A 16561-nucleotide genomic window follows, 5' to 3' on the forward strand; every position below is an offset into this window, starting at 1 on the left:
AGATGTCCAGAAGGCAGTCATTGACACACTCCACAAGGAGGGTAAGCCACAAAAGGTCATGGATAAACAAGCTGGCTGTTCACAGAGTGCTGCATCCAAGCATATTAATGGAACTTGAGTGGAAGGAAAAAATGTGGTAGAAAAAGGTGCACAAGCATCCGGAATAACTGCAGCCTTGAAAGGATTGTTAAGAAAAGGCCATTCAAAAATTTGGGGGAGATTCACAAGGAGTGTGTAACATACCTGGTGGCGTCCTTGCATAGTGGTCCATCTCCCACTGTGCAAGAGGGTGCACTTGATCTCCAGTCCAGTCTGCTAGCCTGGCTTCCCTCCATGCTGTCTGCTTGCCTCTGTTTCTGATGCTTAAGGGCGGCGCCCGATCACTTCTTGTTTCTTGTACCTGCTGCAGACACACCCCTGATGGGTCCTCAGCCTATTGCTGTGTGTCACCTGGTATTTAACCCAGCTCCTCCCAAGAAACCCTGCCTGAGCATTGTGTTCTGTCAGTTGGCTTCTGTCACTGACGTGCCAGGTCCTGTCTATGTTTCCTGCCTTGCGGTATCAGTTCCCGTGTCTGAACTGTGTCCTGTCTGAACTATCTTCTAGTCTGTTGTCTTCTGCCTATCCTGGAGGCTGTATTTCCAGGCCAGTGTGAACTCGCTCCTGGCCTGTTCTTTCCGCCTTCTAGGGGCCGCATACCTAGACCCGTTCCTGTATCTTGCCTGTTCCTGTCTGAACACGCTCCTAGCCTGTTCGTTCCGCCTTCTAGGGGCCGCATACCTAGACCCGCTCCTGTATCTTGCTGCTGTGTCTGTTCTTGTCTGAATACTCTCCTAGCCTGTTACCTGTTTTTCTCTATGTCTGTACCTTCCCTTTTCCTGCAGAATCTGATCCCGTACCTAACTCCTACTCGTTGTCCCTGTACTCCCGTTTGTGAGTTTGTGGCCCACTCGCTACTTCATTTCAAGTATCCTGCGTGTACCTGGTTCGGCCTTTCCCTTCCAGTCTGTTCCATGTGATCAGAGCCCTGTCCCCTCTGCTCTGCCTTGCTCACCGCTCCGGCGGTTCTTGCCTGCTCTGCCTTTGCTCGCCGCTCCGGCAGTCTCGCTCTGCTCTGACCCTTTGCTCGCTGCTCCGGCAGTCTCGCTCTGCTCTGACCCTTTGCTCGCTGCTCCAGCAGTCTCGCTCTGCTCTGACCCTTTGCTCGCTGCTCCGGCAGTCTCGCTCTGCTCTGACCCTTTGCTCGCTGCTCTGGCAGTCTCGCTCTGCTCTGACCCTTTGCTCGCTGCTCCGGCAGTCTCGCTCCGCTCTGACCCTTTGCTCGCTGCTCCGGCAGTCTCGCTCCGCTCTGACCCTTTGCTCGCTGCTCCAGCAGTCTCGCTCTGCTCTGACCCTTTGCTCGCTGCTCCGGCAGTCTCGCTCTGCTCTGACCCTTTGCTCGCTGCTCCGGCAGTCTCGCTCTGCTCTGACCCTTTGCTCGCTGCTCCGGCAGTCTCGCTCTGCTCTGACCCTTTGCTCGCTGCTCCGGCAGTCTCGCTCTGCTCTGGCCCTTTGCTCGCTGCTCCGGCAGTCTCGTCCTGCTCTGACCCTTTGCTCGCTGCTTCGGCAGTCTCGTCCTGCTCCTCTCTCGCTCACCGCTCCAGGCGGCCTTGTCCTGCTCTTCTCTCGCTCACCGCTCCAGGCGGTCTCGTCTTGTTCTGCTCTTGCTCGCCGCTCTGGGCGGCCTCACTCTGCTGTGTTTGTCCACCGCATCTGCGGTTCTGTTTCTGAGTTCCAGTCTGTACTGGGTCCTATCCACTCGGTGCTCCAACCTGTCGTACCTGCCAGTACCTCCCTGCCTGCATACCAGTCGTGCTTACCAGCTTCCGCCAGTCTGCATACCAGCCGTGTCTGCCTATACCCAGCAGTCTGTGTGCCAGCCTAACCTGCCTGTTCCTGTATTCCCCTGTGTGGGTCAACAGCCGTGTCCGGGGTCTGTCCTGGAGTAGCACCTGGTCCCTCTGCTCGGTTCCTCCTTGGTGCACTGGCGTCGTATGCCGTCGTGCGACCCTGGTCGGATCGGGTGGATACTTAGTTACGCCCCTCCAGGCATTCACTCTCCGGCACGGTCCAGTGGAATCACTACATATACACGCACATACCACTCAGCCCGGGCGTGTGCATTACAGAGTGGACTGCTGCTGGAGTCATTGCTTCAAGAGCCACCACACACAGACGTATCCAGGACATGGGCTACAAGTGTCGCTTTACTTGTGTCAAGCCACTCATGACCAATAGACAACGCCAGAAGTGTTTTACCTAGGCCAAGGAGAAAAAGACCTGGACTGTTGCTCAGTGGTCCAAGGTGTTGTTTTCAGATGAAAGTAAATTTCGCATTTCGTTTGGAAATCAGGGTCCCAGAGTCTGGAGGAAGAGTGGGGAGGCACATAATCCAAGCTGCTTGAGGTCCAGTGTGAAGTTTCTACAATCAGTGATGGTTTGGGGAGCCATGTCATCTGCTGGAGTAGGTCCACTGTGTTTTATCAAGACCAAAGTCAGCGCAGCCATCTACCAGAACATTTTAGAGCACTGCATGTGACTCGCCCCCTGAGCCGTGGGGCACCCGGAACCGGGCTTCTATGCGATGCTGGGGGTAGCAGTGGCAACCCGATCCCGTGGCTCAGGGTGGTCAGACCAAATTGTGTGGCAGTCTATTTGTCACTGTTTTGAATGTCCGACTACGCCACTCGTGGATTGCGGTCAGAGATAACCGCCGCTGCGAGGTAGACCACTGAGGCTGGTGTTGGTGTGCAGCACAGGGATAGGATAACTCCCCACGGGAAGAGTGTAGCCTCAGGGCAATGTAGGTGGATGCTGGGGGTGATGGTGCAGGCGCAGCATAAATCCAATGGTGCAGTTCAGGCCTTTTACTCACAGTTGATATCCAAGTCACTTCTGTCAGCAATGACTGCCAAAGCCATGCTGCGTCCACCAGGTGAGGAGCTCGGTCAACCCCCAGGCAATTCAGAAGTGTGGCACAGGACCCCCTTCTATCCTTTCTCTGGCCTCTCGTGCCCCACCAGTGACCACGCTTCTGTCCGGCTGCCTCGGGCCTTCTCTGGTAAAACTTGGCGCCAGTTTCCCTGACCCTATGTGGTGCCATCCTAGTGGGTGTAGCAAGGGGTCGCACCAATAAATGATCACGACCTCCGGTTCTTGGCTGAGGGATGATTTACCTCCACCAACTTGGGAATCCGGTACCCTTCCACGGCCTGACCCTTCACCCGATATAACGCGGGCTTGCAACAGTTTCTGTCCGTTCTGCTCTCTTAGGGTCCCTTCTGCCTTCTTGTTTCTGGAGCCTTTCTACTCCTCTGTCTCTCCTCTTTCCTTCCTTCTCCTTCTCCTCTTCTCCTCTCTGGCCCAGGCCTTCTCTCCAGGCCTGCCTCGTGGAGCTGAGCTCAGGCTGAGCCACAGCTCCCTGTCAGCTCTGACTGAGCTGCTACTCTGCTTCTCTCAGAACTCAGAACTAACCCTCACTAAAGATGGCTCCCACCTTTTATCTGCTTCTCTGTGTCTGAGCTCAGGTGACCTGCACCCATTGAGCTCCTTCCTATGCTCCAGAAACCGTCCCCTTCTGCTCCTTCATCACTGGGTTCTCTCTTCCCTCCCCACTCCAGCCAGGGACATGGTCAGTTGTGCCTGCACAAATGGGAGCACCGTCGAGCCTAGTCAGTCGTGCCTGCATAAATGGGAGCACCGTCGAGCTGTCCCCCGGAAATGGGGTGAGTGTGTGTATGCAGCTAACTGAGCCCTGGTCCACACTCCATCCTTACCTGGGAGTGGAATATCACACCTCTGGTTGAGGTGCAATACCCCTGTAGCAACCGAACCCTCGGGGCGCTACATTCCCCCCTGGTAAACAACAGCACGTCCTCGGGCTGGAACAGAGCAAAAGACAATTCAAAAACATGCAAGACATGCAAAACTTTCTCAAAACTTTTTACATTAGAAAACGGCCGACATTATGCAACTCCCTTTATGGGAAACACTTTCTCTTTTCCAACACTTTTCTTTACTAGACATTATAAGGCATTTTTAATATTACCGGAACTTCTTTTACCAACAACATTTTCACTATTATGTAACTCTTTTAGCAGCATATAAAACTTTTCAGGTAAAACATTTTTTTTATTTTTTTAAGTAAATTCTCTTCTTCACTGGCCACTGTGCAGCTTGCAACCAGGTGTCCATTTTTTCGATAAGGTGCAAAACTTCAGCAAACTTTCAAACATGAGGGACTCGCTTGTAAACCCTCAATGTAGGCCCTGGGCGTGGCTGCAGGGCATAGGTGATCCGGTAGTTGGACCACACCTTCGGCCACGCCAAACGAGTTTTTGTCCAGAGGTAGACGTTGCAGTACTTTTATAAAACCAATAGGAGGCGCTTTAAGAAGCGCAACTATTTACAGGGGTTGGCTGCTCCCAGTTCTCGGCCAGATGGAAAAGGGGAATGGCTGCTCTCAGTCCTCAGCCAGGTGGGGAAGAGGGATGGCTGCTCTCAGTCCTCAGCCAGGTGACTTGGGGGTTAACTTTGAACGGGCAACAGTCCCAACGGGGGCAACAAAAACAGTTCCTTGTACCCTATCGGGTAACTACTCACACTTGCTCGTTGCCGCTCATCAGTAGCGGTATCCTCCTCATGCTCCTTCTTCCTCCTCATACTCTCCAGACCCGTCCGGGTCCTCTTGGTATCCGGGTTCTGGTTCGGGGTGCTGCTCCTCTCTTACCCTCCGGACATGAAGGGCATACCATCCTTTCAGGCCTCGGTGTCGGGTGTATATTACCCAATCTCCCGAGAACAACTCCCGCTTCGGGTGACCCGTTGGCAGGTGACCCTCCACATCCCTCCTGTCAACATGGATGTCTGTGGCGGTGGCAGAGTCCCGAATGAACCCCCACCCTTTCGCCTGGTGGAACTTCACCACAGTCCCAGCTGTTTTAGGACCGCGTGCTGCATGGGGGTTTCGGCGGGTGCGCGTCTTCTCCTCCGCGCTTCGGGCTTGCAGCTGCTCCCTCTTCCAGCACCGTGCCCGCTCCTCCTTCGCAAGCTGCTCACAGATCTCCCACCTGCGGACTGCGGCCGTCCGTGTCTCTTGGGCAAACCCCATCACATCCTCCCCGGTTTGGTCCCATCCTACCTGGACCTCTTCCTCCGGGAGCTGGGAGACGGCGACTGGCTGCGGTAAGGGCAAGAGCGGAGCGAGCGGGGCCTCGGCCTTTGCGGGTAGGTTTTTCCGCAGACTGGGGTGAACCCATCCCTCCGGTACGGGGACCGGCTCTCCATCCGGACGGTCAGTTGGGCATACAGGTCCGCGCCCAGGGGTGGTGGTTTCGAGACCGGGGGCGCCAACGGGTGACAGGCGCTTGAGGGCACCAGGCCTTGCGACCAGGCCTGAGGCGGGCTGCTCTCGGTCACGTCCGGGGTTAGGGGGCACGACGGGGAGCGTGGTTCAGCGGCGGTGCTCGCGGCTTGAGGCCCAGGTGTTTGCGGCGGGAGCGTGGAAGCTGCAGCGGCTCCCGGGACTTCTGGCTCCGCAGCAGGATCCAGGGGTAAGGCTACGGCGTCAGGACCCGGGGCAGGGGCGTCCGCCTTACCTGCCTCCACGGCAGCGCTGCTCTCGGCCTCCGGTCTTCTCTCTCTTTCTTCGGGGGCAGGAGCACTGCCGGGTGCTGGCAGCGTCTCTTGCTGCCGGGTCGCGACCCCCCGGGCCATCTCCTCCCTCCATCCGGCGATGACTTCTCTCTGCGCTGGGACCCTCCTCCAGTCCAACTCCTCCAGCGCAGTCCGCAGGAACTCAGGGTCTTCTGTGGGAAGCTGAGCCATCAGCTCCGTGAGGCTGTACGGGGATGCCTCGGCATGCAGCAGGCCGCTTGCCAGGGTGCTGGAGTTGACGCTCCTCTCCATCTCTGGGTGTGATCTGGCGAGACTGATCCAAACCACACCCTGCCCCTCGGTTTTCTTCTCTTTCCGCCCCTGTTGGGGGTGGTCCTGGGGCAATCTGCTGACAATCACTCTCAGGGGCAGCCTCCCCACCTTGATGGACATCTCTGCAGCCGCACTCATGGCTGTTGGGGGTGGGCTCCTTCTTTGGCGCCATTCTGGGACCTGGCCCACGATGGGAGGTGGCTTCCTGTTGTCTTTTGGCGCACACATTATGGCGTCCGTTCTTCTGGGGCGGGCGCCATTTTTCAATACAGTGAAACAGTCTCTTTTCAGGCACGCAGTACCCGTTTGTGGCGGGTTGGTCACGATCCTGCCGACTACGCCAAAGCTGACTCGCCCCCTGGGACAGTGGGGCACCCGGAACCGGGCTTCCATGCGATGCTGGGGGTAGTAGTGGCAACCCGATCCCGTGGCTCAGGGTGGTCAGACCAAATTGTGTGGCAGTCTATTTATCACTGTTTTGAATGTCCGACTACGCCACCCGTGGATTGCGGTCAGAGATAACCGCCGCTGCGAGGTAGACCACTGAGGCTGGTGTTGGTGTGCAGCACAGGGATAGGATAACTCCCCACGGGAAGAGTGTAGCCTCAGGGCAATATAGGTGGATGCTGGGGGTGATGGTGCAGGCGCAGCATAAATCCAATGGTGCAGTTCAGGCCTTTAACTCACAGTTGATATCCAAGTCACTTCTGTCAGCAATGACTGCCCAAGCCGTGCTGCGTCCACCAGGTGAGGAGCTCGGTCAACCCCCAGGCAATTCAGGAGTGTGGCACAGGACCCCCTTCTATCCTTTCTCTGGCCTCTCGTGCCCCACCAGTGACCACGCTTCTGTCCGGCTGCCTCGGGCCTTCTCTGGTAAAACTTGGCGCCAGTTTCCCTGACCCTATGTGGTGCCTTCCTAGCGAGTGTAGCAAGGGGTCGCACCAATAAATGATCGCGACCTACGGTTCTTGGCTGAGGGATGATTTACCTCCACCAACTTGGGAATCCGGTACCCTTCCACGGCCTGACCCTTCACCCGATATAACGTGGGCTTGCAACGGTTTCTGTCCATTCTGCTCTCTTAGGGTCCCTTCTGCCTTCTTGTTTCTGGAGCCTTTCTACTCCTCTGTCTCTCCTCTTTCCTTCCTTCTCCTTCTCCTCTTTTCCTCTCTGGCCCCGGCCTTCTCTCCAGGCCTGCCTCGTGGAGCTGAGCTCAGGCTGAGCCACAGCTCCCTGTCAGCTCTGACTGAGCTGCTACTCTGCTTCTCTCAGAACTCAGAACTAGTCCTCACTAAAGATGGCACCCACCTTTTATCTGCTTCTCTGTGTCTGAGCTCAGGTGACCTGCACCCAATGAGCTCCTTCCTATGATCCAGAAACCGTCCCCTTCTGCTCCTACATCACTGGGTTCTCTCCCCCCTCCCCACTCCAGCCAGGGACATGGTCAGTTGTGCCTGCATAAATGGGAGCACCGTCGAGCCTAGTCAGTCGTGCCTGCATAAATGGGAGCACCGTCGAGCTGTCCCCCGGAAATGGGGTGAGTGTGTGTATGCAGCTAACTGAGCCCTGGTCCACACTCCATCCTTACCTGGGAGTGGAATATCACACCTCTGGTTGAGGTGCAATACCCCTGTAGCAACCGAACCCTCGGGGCGCTACACATGCTTCCCTCTGCCGACAAGCTTTTTGAAGATGGAAATTTCATTCTCCAGCAGGACTTGACACCTGTCCACACTGCCAAAAGTACCAATACCTGGTTTAAAAACAACAGTATCACTGAGCTTGATTAGCCAGCAAACTCGCCTGACCTTAACCCCATAGAGAATCTATGGGGTATTATCAAGAGAAAGATTAGACACCAAACCCAACAACGCAGACGAGCTGAAGGCTGCTATCAAAGCAACCTGGGCTTTCATAACAGCTCAGCAGTACCACAGGCTGATCGCCTCCATGCCACGCCGCATTGATGCAGTAATTGATGCAAAAGAAGCCCGACCAAGTATTGAGGGCATTTACTGAACATACATTTCAGTAGGCCAACATTTTTTAAAACTTTGTTCAAGCTGTTGTTATAAAGTATTCTAATTTATTGAGATAATGTCTTTTGTGTTTTTATTGGCTGTAAGCCATATTCATCAACATTAACAGAAATAAACACTTCAAATTGATCACTCTGTGAGTAATGACTCTATATAATATATGAGTTTCACTTTTTGTATTGAGGAACTGAAATACAGTAAATTAACTTTTTGATGATATTCTAATTTTGTGAGTAGCTCCTGTACATTTACATTTAAGATATGCTCCATCAATACATAAAGAACTAGAAAAGTAAAGGCCAGATTGTACTCTTATTTCCTTAATTAATAGATGGTGTAAATCTTAGACTGACACATGGCATATGTGCCAGGATTCTGTCTCAATTTAAGTCAGAATTCTGGTATGTTTTTGTCAGTAAATCTGCCCCAATCTGTGTCACAGTTTAGACTCTTGCCACCGCTTTGCATGATCTATTGCTTGTTCATTCAGATTGCAGGCGCCATAGAGAGGAAGTGCGCAAAGAACTCCCAGATTTGTGTAACCAGCTTCCATGTACAGAATGTCCTTGATAAAGATGGAATGATGGAATGTGAAATGTAATCTGTTATGTCACTCCCAGAAGGAGTTTTCCCATGAACAAAGTTGATTTTAATCAATACATCTTGGAATAATAATAAGTTCCACAATTGGATGTATTTAAAAATAAATGTTCCTGTGCTGAGATAATCTTATAAATGTGCCCCTGCTGTGTACTGTGTAACGGATGTGTCTGACCGTGCAGGAACATGGTCTGATCATACCACAGCTCCTGGACAGGGGGGAGAAAAAGAAAGTACACAGATATTACAGCACTGGATCACAGTGAATTTTTTATTTGCGGTAAAGCATTCTTTTAAAAACAGGCAGGGAAATGCTTTATCACAAAAAAGAATCAGCTGTGATCCCCTGCTGTCCTGTCTGTATACTCTTTTGCGTCTGACGCGCCCCCTGGGCCGTGGGGTACCCGGAGCCGGGCCTGTAGATGCTGGGGGTTGTAGTCACCGTGGCGGCGACCCGGTCCGTGACCCAGGGTGGTCAAACCAGGATAGTCTATGTGTATCTGTTATGTATAGTCCGACTACGCCACCTGTGGAATGCGGTTATTGGGAACCGCCGCTGCGGAGCAGTCCGCTGAAGCTGGTGGTATGTGCAGCAAGGTGATGTAACTCCCCACAGGAAGAGTGGAGCTTCAGGGCATTGTGTATGGATGATGGTGGTGGTAGTGCAAGGTATCAGTAATGACAACAAGAAGTCTTTGCAGTGCAGTCCCAGGGTCTTTACTGTTGGCAATTATATGGGCCCCAACGGGAGTACCGGCTAGTGATGAGGGCCTGATCAGTCTGGGAACAATCCTAGAGTCCTCCTGGCCAGGTGGAGTTGTAGGCCTGCCATTCTGACTATACTCTTTGGATATTCCGCTTATAGTCGTGTTGTAGCCCACGTCCCTGAATGTAACGTGCTGCGCTCACCCATATGGCTGGTGACTCGGACCTTGTGGATTCCTCGCTCCTCTGTGGCGGTACTGGTCCTTTCATGTGGCTGAGCCTCCAGGCTTCTGTTGGGCCAGGAGACCTGCAATCTCCTGCCCTGCGGTATCTGCTGCTGGGTATGCAATCCCCACAGCCTCGGACTCCGGCGTCCGGTCTGTGGATACTATCCAGGACGAGCTAACTCCAGCTCCAGTCCCTGGCTCTTTACTCCCCCGTGTCCTACTTGATTCCACACACTGACTAGACTCTGACTCCGATTTAGACTGCCTAACCCCGCCTCCAGATCCAGTTATATAGGGCAGGATCCTCCCCTTTCTGGTCTGGGGCAGGAGGTGTTGCATGTAATGTGTTCCTGACCAGGAAACTCCTGTTTTGCTCTCAGACATGGTATTACTACCACTGTGGCAACCAGACCCTCTGGGGTGCCACACGTCCTTCCCTGCCCAGGAGATGTGGTATGATCAGACCATGTCCCTGTATGGTCAGACACAGCCATTACACAGTACAGAGCAGGGGCACATGTATAAGATTATCTCAGCACAGGAACATTTTATTTAAACACATCCAATTGTGGATAATATTATTATTCCAAGATCCATTGATTAAAATCAACTTTAAAATTAACTTTGTTCATGGGAAAACCCCTTTAAGCATTCTAATTTGACCTCTATTTCTTTTATTGTGCTTGGATTGTTAGAAGATTAGACGTAGGGCACAAAGTGCTTTTCTGGACACATATTAATAGCTGTAATGCGAGCTTTAACTTTAATGATAGTTACTAGCATTTTACCTAGAATATACTGGGTATATTTATAAAATCTAATATTGGTGGAGGTCCAACAATATTGCAAGCTTTGGCAACACTTTTAAATGATTTTTCTATTACTTTTGTTTGTGAGTAATTCTATATCACTTGTAGCAGTTATCTCTGTTCACAAGTGCATGGAAAGACACATAATGTAGTGTGAATCATGCCCTCATGTCCACTATTGATGGGTGCATTGAAAATTTTTATGGGGGGGGCTCCATTTTATTAAATGGGTCTTCAGGATTTAGAACTGTTACAATCAATATAATGTGTTCTTTACTAAGATGAACTTTTTTTCAGAATTGCACTCTTCACTGAAAGATCAATGTTATCCATGTACAGAAAGGATTGTAGTATGTATCGCCAACCATAAGTCATTTATTGTCTAAGTTCATGTATGTAGTCCAAAATAGAAAATTTCTGTATGCTTCTATATGAAATCAGAGGCATATAGTAGCATGCAAGGGCAATGATGGGGACAGAAGTGGGAGCCCTAGGTACAAGTGAGTTTTATTGGTATGATTAGGAGTCTACTTAGGACACACTTGGGCTAATTCATCATGCGGTAAGCCAGTCTTGCTAGAATAGAAGGTGCCAAATTAATTAAGAGGCAAACGCCACATAATGAACTTGGCGCCTCTTCTTAGTGGCATGCGCCTCCATGTGCTGCGTCAGAAATGCTAGCCCAGGTGGGCACTGGAGTAGCATTTCTGGTGTACAAAATGTCACTTTTGATGAATTTGATGAGCGGGCCTAGCCCCGTCCTGCCTCAGCTCCTCCCCAGTTCCGCTCATTTCAGCAAAGCTCATTCAAATTGGCCTGAAAATGCTAACTTTTTCTATGCTTTTACTCCAGCATTATGGTGTAAAAGTTTTGTTGAACCAACCCCACTATCTTCAGGGCTTAGAGAGGTACTATATCTTAAGCACTTGCCTTAGAAATCATATATAAATATTGCCAATCCTAATTTACTAATTTAGAAATAGTAGCTTTGCCATGATAGTGCACTGAAGTCCTACCCTTATGGACAAGATGGGAAACGATATTTTGCATTTTTTTCTGTGAAATAAAGAGTTATTTTGCATTGTCGTTATTACAAGTAATCTCACACACCCAAGAATGCACATACTAATTTCTCTCGCCTTACTCTTGCTGCTTTTTAATGGGAAGTTAATCAGTGTTCCCTGCATTTCCATATCCTCGCATCAACATTTATTATTCATGAGCTGTCTAAGTGATAAATGTATCATTGAGTTATTTTGCATTACTCACTATTAACATACCTGCAGCATAAAGAAGGGGGAGTGGAGCTATTAACATCCCAAGCTTGGAAGGTTTGCGCAGTGGTGTAATTCCTGTGGTTTGGCACTTTATTTTTAGAGCACATTTCTATGCACATACTTAAATGTTGCCTTGTAGAAGCCACTATTGATGGATGCATTGAGCATTTTGTTATGGGGGCTCCATTTACTTAAATGGGCCTTCTGGATTTAGAAATGTTACAATCAATGTAATGTGTTCTTCACTTAGATGAGCTTTTGTTTTAGAACTGCACCCTTCACTGAAAGATCAATGTCATCCATGTACACAAAGCATTGTAGTATGTATCTCCAACCATAGGTCATATATTGTCATATGTTCTGGAAAGCACTGCCTCATTGCTTTATGTACCATACAATAAACTTGTCAATGTCTAGTTTAGAAAACTCATTTTTATAAACCCTGTTAGAGATTTTTGTGTTAATATCTGTTCAAGATTCCCATCTAATAGCCATAGCAGAGAGTAACTAAACAGAGTGTCTATTCCTTTGGAGTACACATCTTATTCTTTATTGAACAGAAAACATATATACTAATCAATGACCTTGTCAAGGGTGGGATAAAGAATATTAGGCAACAAGTCAGAAGTCAGTTCTTGAAGTTGATATGTTGGAAGCAGGAAAAGTGGACCAGTGAAAAGATCTCAGAAACTTTGACAAATATTTAGAGACATTTTCAAGGTGGTAGGTGCTAGTGGATTTGAAATGGGTTCAGAATCATCAGTGGATTCTGTCGTGTCCCATTCAAGTCTAGCCAGAGCAGATGCTACTCAGCATTGTCATCAGTCCCAACGCCTAGCTGGTGCACAAGATGTACAGGTCGTCTCTTGGGTCTTTGTTCCTAGCAACATGAAGGATAGGTTGCGGAGGGAAACAGGGCTGCTGCAGCCTAAGTCCAGGATTCTCTGCACTGAGCATGCCCGTGACATGGCGGACCATGATTGGTGGTTTGAGAGTCAGCTGACCCGGTGACTTGGCACCGCCTGATTGGTCGCGGGTGACGTCACCAATAGTGCGACGGTGGGCAGGGCTTAATCTTTAAAAAGTCCGCCCACAAACATGGCGGTGGCTCTGATCATTGAGCAGTGATTGTGTTATGTGGACGCTTGGTCGTTTGAGCTCCACGTGTGCTTTAGCTTGATTCAGGCAGGTTTAGCGGGGGATAAGCAGCCTTAGATGGAGGGAGGCAGGTAGCTTCATCTGACAGTCTGGCTCCGACAAAGGGGTCGCCATACACCCAGAGCATTCTGCAGACGCCGTATTCCCGGCTCCGCCTGTAAGCCACGTGGAGAGATTCTCCTCAGTCCGGTAGCACGCCGGCTGGGAGCACTTATACGCCGGCGTGTAGCACCCACGCATCCTACCGCCTGCTGTGTAGTCTCTGTGCTGTAACAGGACTACAGATACATTATTTATCGCACATCTCTCATGCAGTTAACGGAGATAGTGCGAATCCCTATTCCCGTTCCGGTGTGCAGTAACACGGAGGGGATTGTTATTTAAGTTGGTTGTTTTACCTTCTCACCCAGAAGGTGTTCGGCCGCAGTCCACCAGGCTGCATCGCGGACCCCGGGTTCGATTGCTTTCCATTATTTAATAAAGTTGTTTGCAACCGTCCCCTTAACAGTAGGTTTGTGGGGTTTTTCTAGTATGCAGTGGTTAGTACCTACCAAAAGTGGTCCAATAAAGGCCAATGGGTTAGCTACCAATAAAGTCATGGGCACCCTAGATATATTGGTGCATATGTGGAGCAAAGTTACACTGTCTGGTCCAATTCTAAGGGAGAGATACAAACTGCAAATTATAAGGGTAATGCTGCCTATGAAACTGTTATGGGTCTATGTAGCCACAGACCAGTCACAGTGGCCATGCAGTAACCTGTCAACTGCCAAAAGCACCTACAGTGGCTTGTGAAAGTATTCACATGCCCACTCCCCCACCCCCCACCCCCTTGGCATTTTTGTGTTTTTGCTACTTCACAACCTGGAATTTCACAGTTTTTTTTGAGGGTTTGCATCAGTTCATGTAAAGAACATTCCTACAACTGTGAACATTTGGTTTTCTTTTTATTGTGAAACAAACAACAAATAGGACAAAATAACTAAAACTTCAGTGTGCATAACTATTCACCCCCTAAAGTCAGTACTTTGTAGAGCCTCCTTTTGCGGCAATTACAAATGCAAGTCTCTTTAGATAAGTGTCTATGAGCTTTCTACATCTTACCACTGGGATTTTTCCCATTCTTCAAGGCAAAACTGCTCCAGCTCCTTCAAGTTAGATGTATGTCTTCACTAGTAACATAACAGCCTATTTGATTTTGCAGCTTATTATCATCGGCATAACACACCTTAAATTAGGCAATGAGATCTCTTTTACTTTCTTCTATGTTGTAAAACAGAAATTTGAATATTTTATGGGAAATTTGCTTAGTATATGAAAGAGAACAATGTAATGACCAAGTTTCACTTATAAATTGCGAACAGTGTGTACATTAATGTTTAATTTCCACCCCTGGGCAGTTAGCTAATGGCTGTGCAAGCTTCACATTATGATGTTATGATGTGTTGAAATTAGACCATTGGTGTAGGACCCCACTGAGTTGTCTCTGCTGATAATCATGGCTCAATACGGCTCCACCTTTTACCGAGAGACATGAATTCCAGTTTATAAAAACCTGACCTGTTTTCACAGTTCCCTATCTGAAAACAGCTTCTGTCTGGTGTCTTGTTGCTGAACAGGTTAAAGCATTTGTTCATTATCTGCCTAGAAATGTGCTAATTAAATTTTTCCTAAAGATTTTTTTTTAATTGCACTAAACTGCCATCTGCAAAGATTATGGGAACAGACGTCGAGGTTCCCTGCAGATCTGTGTCGGTTTAATACATTTATTTCCCTTGAAAATTTAACTTTTAGACATGGAAAAATACAGAGTCTTCTGGGCCAGAATATCGCATCAGACAAAGAAATTTTAAAATGAGAAGAACATCCACCTGGCAGAATCTCCGTTTTAAACTCTTAGATAATTGGGGACAATTATACATAATAGGGCTGATTTCTTTTTTACTTTGGATTGATTTTATTCATTATAATAATGATTTTGATGCCCATATTTGCATATTTAGTAATATCTAACATAATGTGTAATTTGAAGAAAACATGGTATGTAAGACATCTTTGGCCTATGGTGTAAGGGGTGTACAACAAGAGCAAACGTGAAAGTTGGGCCCATCTCCTGGCATTGGTTCCCCTGCTTACAACCTTTTATCCCTGGGCATATTATTTATGGATTATTTATTGATGTTTTAATACTTTCAGTGACATGAAACTGCCAAGCCTTTTGTCTACCAATGTTGCAGTTCCTCTGGAGAACAGGAGGACTAGGCAGGAGAAAATTCATTTTGCTCAGGGTATGTGACCAACTGAAGCTAAATTTCTTAGGCTTTAATAGCAGTTTCTTGCTTATATAACACAATACCTTCTTATATACAGTGGGGAAAAAAATACACTGCCGATTTTGCAAGTTTTCCCACCTACAAAGCATGGAGATGTCTGTAATTTTTATCGTAGGTACACTTCAACTGTGAGAGACAGAATCTTGAAAAAAAATCCAGAAAATCACATTGTATGATTTTTGCATAATTAATTTGCACTTTATTGCATGAAATAAATATTTGATACAATAGAAAAACCGAACTTAATATTTGGCACAGAAACCTTTGTTTGCAATTACAGAGGTCAGACGTTTCCTATAGTTCTTGACCAAGTTTGCACACACTGCAGCAGGGATTTTGGCCCACTCCTCCATACAGATCTTCTCCAGATCTTTCAGGTTTCAGGGCTGTCGCTGGCAATATTGAGTTTAGGTCTGGAGACTGGCTAGGCACTCCAGGACCTTGAAATACTTCTTACAGAGTCACTCCTTAGTTGCCCTGGGTGTGTGTTTCGGGTCATTGTCATGCTGGAAGACCCAGCCACGACTCATCTTCAATGCTCTTACTGATGGAAAGAGGTTGTTGGCAAAAGCTTGCGATACATGACCTCATCCATTCTCTCTTTAATACTGTGCAGTCATCCTGTCTCCTTTGCAGAAAAGCACCCCCAAAGTATGATGTTTCCCAACCATGCTTCACGTTTGGGACGGAGTTCTTGGGGTTGTACTCATATTTTTCTTCCTCCAAACACAGCAAGTGGAGTTGATACCAAAAAGTTCTATTTTGGTCTCATCTGACCACATGACCTTCGCCCATGCCTCTTCTGGATTATCCAGATGATCGTTGATGAACTTCAAACGGGCCTGGACATGTGCTGGAGTGAGCAGGGGGACCTTGCGTGCCCTGCAGGATTTTAACCCATGACAGCACAGTGTGTTACTAATGATAATGTTTGAGACTGTTGTCCCAGCTCTCTTCAGGGCATTGACCAGGTCCTCCCATGTAGTTCTGGGCTGATTCCTGACATTTCTCAGAATCATCCTTACCCCATGAGGTGAAATCTTGCAAGGAGCCCCAGACCAATGAAGATAAACAGTCATCTTGTGTTTCTTCCACTTTCTAATAATTGTACCAACAGTTGTTGCATTCTCACCAACTGCTTGTCTATTGTCCTGTAGCTCATCCCAGCCTTGTACAAGTCTACCATTTTGTCCCTGGTGTCCTTAGACAGCTCTTTAGCCTCGGCCATGGTTGAGAGGTTGGAGTGTGATTGTTTGAGTGTGTGGACAGGTGTCTTTTATACAGGTAACGAGTTTAAACAGGTGGAATTAATACAGGTAATGAATGCAGAGTAGGAGGGCTTCTTAAATAAAAACTAATAGGTCTGTGAGAGCCAGAATTCTTGCTGGTTGATAGGAGATCAAATACTTATTTCATGCAATAAAATGCAATTTAATTATGTAAAAA

General features: G+C 48.6%; 1 protein-coding gene across 2 annotated transcripts in view; it reads left to right on the forward strand.

Moving 5' to 3' along the window:
- The window catches only part of NCAN (neurocan), a 398804-nt gene that overhangs the window by 80131 nt on the left and 302112 nt on the right, over positions 1-16561 (forward strand). The gene's annotated exons all lie outside the window — the stretch shown is intronic.

Source organism: Phyllobates terribilis, unplaced genomic scaffold, assembly GCF_046119375.1.
Source record: "Phyllobates terribilis strain yellow unplaced genomic scaffold, ASM4611937v1 Scaffold_1__5_contigs__length_1240528914, whole genome shotgun sequence".
NCBI lineage: Eukaryota > Metazoa > Chordata > Amphibia > Anura > Dendrobatidae > Phyllobates > Phyllobates terribilis.